At 33.8% G+C, this 4311-nt stretch overlaps 1 pseudogene; it reads right to left on the reverse strand.

Annotated features, from left to right (window-relative positions):
* Window positions 1–743: 743 nt before the first annotated feature.
* On the reverse strand, window positions 744–1148 carry LOC141553353 (NADH dehydrogenase [ubiquinone] 1 alpha subcomplex subunit 1 pseudogene; annotated as a pseudogene).
* Between the last annotated feature and the right edge of the window lie 3163 nt (window positions 1149–4311).

The raw sequence follows: 4311 nt of genomic DNA on the forward strand, positions 1-4311 counted from the left end.
CTAAGAGTGAAAACCAAATAGTTTCTAAACAGAACACAGAACTAAATAGAACAGTTTCTAACTAGAACACGATCACAAATGTCTTCTTTTAAAAAATAATAAAGTACAGTGCAGAGCAGTGAATTTAGGAAAGAAAAGTGAGAATAAATAAAACTAAGATAAGTAAAACTTACGGATAATATCTGCAGGGGTCCTTCTAATTGGAACTTAATCTTTTAGCACACTTCTTTCTCCTGTACACCCCCCCCCCCCAGCCATAAGAGGCAGTTATTCCATTTAGAATGATTTTGGTGTATAGCTTATTTCTGATTGGCAAGCATTCTTCTCAAGGGACAAACCTTCCAAAATTAGCTTGGGAATGTCTTAGGAAACTTAAATTTCAATGATTTTCCTTGGTTCTAGTCTTTATCAACACCATGTAAGACTATTTGAATGATATATATATATATATATATATATATATATATATATATATATATATATATATATATATATAAATGCCATCATCTGGGTAGTTTTTCTACATAAGTTTCTGATAGTTGTCACTTTATTGATAAAACATTAAAGTGACTTCCATTTATTTTTCCGTGCCAGATTGTCCTCTTCATTGTTACAGATATTTTCCTCTTTGACCAGCCAAAACAGATAATATCCTGGATATTCAAGGCATAGATAAATAAGCCAGAATAATAATGTTTTGTGCACAATTTTCAAGAAAAAAAACCAAGATAATTACTCTGTCATTGTTCCATTAGAATACCTTTAATGGAAGTTGTATTTGTTTTGAAGGGACACCAGACAACATATTGTATAAGCATACAGCAGTCACAAAGAGAGTAGCCATCTAACGTAACGTCCACTTAGCGGTCCTTGTTTATTGTCTCCAGCCCCTTCGCTTCATAATAACGATCGAATCCAGAGAGCCTCCGGTCCCTTTCCAATAGCTGCCACTGGTATCGATTACGGGCAATTCTCTTTTCCTTGCCCCCATTGGTGTACTTGTGGATGAGAGTGGTGCTAATTCCCGGGACTGACAGAAACACGCTCATAACGGTAATTGCCGGCAGAATTTCAAACCACATCTTGGCAAAAAGCTCACAGCGATGAACTGAGGGTAACTGCAGATACAAAGATCGTTGAGGGGTTTAGGTGACTCGGCTTGTTTTTTTTTTTTTTTTTTTTCTTAAAGAAAAATTACCTAATTTGTATATTTCTTTCACTGTTACAGGAATGAAGGTATGAGGTATGTATGTTCACCCAGGGTGTATAAATGTCATTCACACAAATGATTGAGGAAGAATTTTTTTTTTAAACCAAATATCAAGGGTAGTCCAAATTTTGTTCATGCAAATGAATGACAAAAAATTTATTAAGCTCTCACCTATGTGCAAAGCGCTGGACTAAGCCCTGGAGATATAAATAGAAAAGCAGAAACAATCTCTGCTTTCAAGGAGCTCAATTTTAAGGGGACCAATGACACATGTATTAGAGGCTGCAGCTGTAAGACATGCAGAAAAGACCTACAATCCTTGAGCCAAGTAGATGGAAATGCTTCTTATTTAATGTCATTTCCACTGATAAAATCCTATCTGCTTCTAATATTGAACCACTTCTCTTTTTTGATTCAGATGCTCCGCTGCTTTAGGGGTAATAATAATACTAGTTCTATTTAGTTGTTTTAAGGAAAATGTTTTTGAAATATTATACTATTTAAATGTAATTTTTTATTAATGGTGACATTATTTAATTTTGTCACTTGTTAAAGGAATTTCATAAACCAGTGAGTAGGGAAGGTTCTAAAAGCATTTTATATCTATAGCTGGTCCTGAACACAAATCTGACTTTTCTTCAGTTCATTCCACATTTTCTATTTTCTCCAACTTTTTGATAGTTCTTGAACCAATGATAAGAGGCAGGGATATTTGATTGATTAGTACCATCGCTATAACAGCTAGCATCTATATACATTTTCCTGGCTTAATAATATGCTTTAATATATGGATGATGGGAGATATAGAATACAAGGAAGAGGTTAAGGCAGTCACACATGAGAATGTTAGAGGAAAGCCATTTACAGTGAAAGAGAGAGAATACTAGCTATGCATTTAAGATATCTTAGAGTCTCAGAGTCTGCACTCTGGGTGAGTAACAGTTAATCTACATTCGGAAGTCATTCAATTCATATTCAATTTGCAATGTGACCTAATAACAATTATTTCCTCACATCTGCTAAATGTATGCAGATATCCATGGATTAGCCACAGGGGAGTGGGATAAAGGATAGAGATAAATAATTATAACAGCAGTTTGCATTATTACATTATAATCAGTGTGCATCATTAGCAGGACCCTTTCTATCCTTAGATTATCCAGTTAATGGAAGATTTATGATTAATTTAGCCCTCTCAGATCCAGAAGAGTTTCATTCCATATTTAAAGGCAAAAGTTCCCCTGTGGTATAATGCAAGATCTCTTAAACTTTTCTCACTAGCGACTATTGCTCAAGACATTTTTACATGGTCCCAGGTATGTAGGTATATTACATAGGTATACAAATCAAGCATTCATTGATAAACATAATTTTATAAGCCTCACATTCAGTTATAAGACTCCATATAACGTAGTGACCCACAGTTTAAGAAGCTGGCATATAGTGTATAGACTACTAGATATGAAGTCAGGAAGACATGGGTTAATCTGGCTCAATTCAATTTAGTTCAAGCATTCATTAATCATCTACTATGATCAGGCAGTTACAAAATTAATTAAATAGTTTTTCTCCTTAAAGTGCTAGAAGAAGGGAAAGGGCAAAGAGAGAGATAGAAGAAATTTTGAAACTATAATAATTGGGGGAGGGGAATGAGAAGTCTCTTGGAGAACATTTGAGATAAGGGCTGAATGGATCTGAGAGTCACAAGAGGCAAAAGTAAAGACAGGTTTTGGAGATTAGCGACAACCTGTGCAAAAGCAAGGAAATAGGAAACAGATTTTTGTATATTTAAACAACTAGGCAGCTAGTTGTGTGACTATGGGCAAACCATTGAATGTCTCTGAGTCTCTGGAACTGTCTCGAGACTTATCTTTGAAGACATAGACTGTTGGATTCATGTTAGTGGAAGAAACTTTCATACTAATGGCATTGCAGGTCATTTATACTGACATGAATGCCTGACAAAAATGCTCATGTATTTTTCCAAATCTACCACTATTGCTCTCTCTGCTTACTAATATCATCGATGAGTTCAATTATCGGCAATCTGTAACTACATTATCTATTTGAGTTAAGATGCAATGAAATAAAGCACTATATCTATCAACTACAATAAGAATCATTGTGATAATTGTATGATCTGAGAGAGACATTCCACTATGCAAAGATTGTTGGGTTTGAAGGAATTTATTTATTTTTGGACAAAGTGAGCTTTACATTAACTTCAAAATGTTAGGAATAGACAAATATGTAAATGCTTTCTTTTTGAGACATTTAAGACAGGTATCAACCCTACAAAAGGAAAATATGCAATTTAATTCAAAAGAAATTAAGATTTTCCAACAATTTGTAGCTGTTATGCAAAAATCTTCATTAAAAATAAAGTGTCAGTTAAAAAACAGTGGGTGCCTATATTACATCCTCATTTTTGATTCTCTGGGGATTATGACATTGAAATATATTTCCTCTTATTTAGCTTTCTGGACATCTACTTTATTTTATTAAAGGAGAGATGCCTTTTTATTTTGGTGATAGACTGTAATCTCCTTAAGGGTATGAATTACTTTATTTTTGTGTTTATAACCTCTTGGAATAATGCTGTTGGCATATAATATGCACTTAAGAAATATTTATTGACTCACCAGTTTTCATTTTAAACTTTAGAAAATCAAAGGACAAAACTTTAGTGTACTCTCAAAAACACTGGAAGTATGAAGAAGCTGATGTTTATAGCAAATGTTAGCAGGTTAATGGGAAATATTTGGTTGGTATTTGGGAATGAATGAAATGCTGTCCTATTTGTTAACACTGAAGACCACTGAGGAAAATTCACTGAAGCCTGAGATCCTTTTTTGCAAAAGAATAAGATTTATCTATTAGTGAGAATGTTGTCTTCCATTGGGAGTTCTACAGTCATTAATGTCTTATGCAAATGAGCTTTGTAAAATGCTATGGTTTTTGAGAAAAAGACACATTCTGAGCTTTTCCTAATAGTCTGACTAGACATTATGGAATACTTTCACCATTTAAAGTGTCCCTTGTGAATATGAAATAACAATACTAGTGTACATAAACACCCCTAAAATCTGGGGCAGAAACAA

The sequence above is a fragment of the Sminthopsis crassicaudata genome, chromosome 2 (genome assembly GCF_048593235.1).
Source record: "Sminthopsis crassicaudata isolate SCR6 chromosome 2, ASM4859323v1, whole genome shotgun sequence".
NCBI lineage: Eukaryota > Metazoa > Chordata > Mammalia > Dasyuromorphia > Dasyuridae > Sminthopsis > Sminthopsis crassicaudata.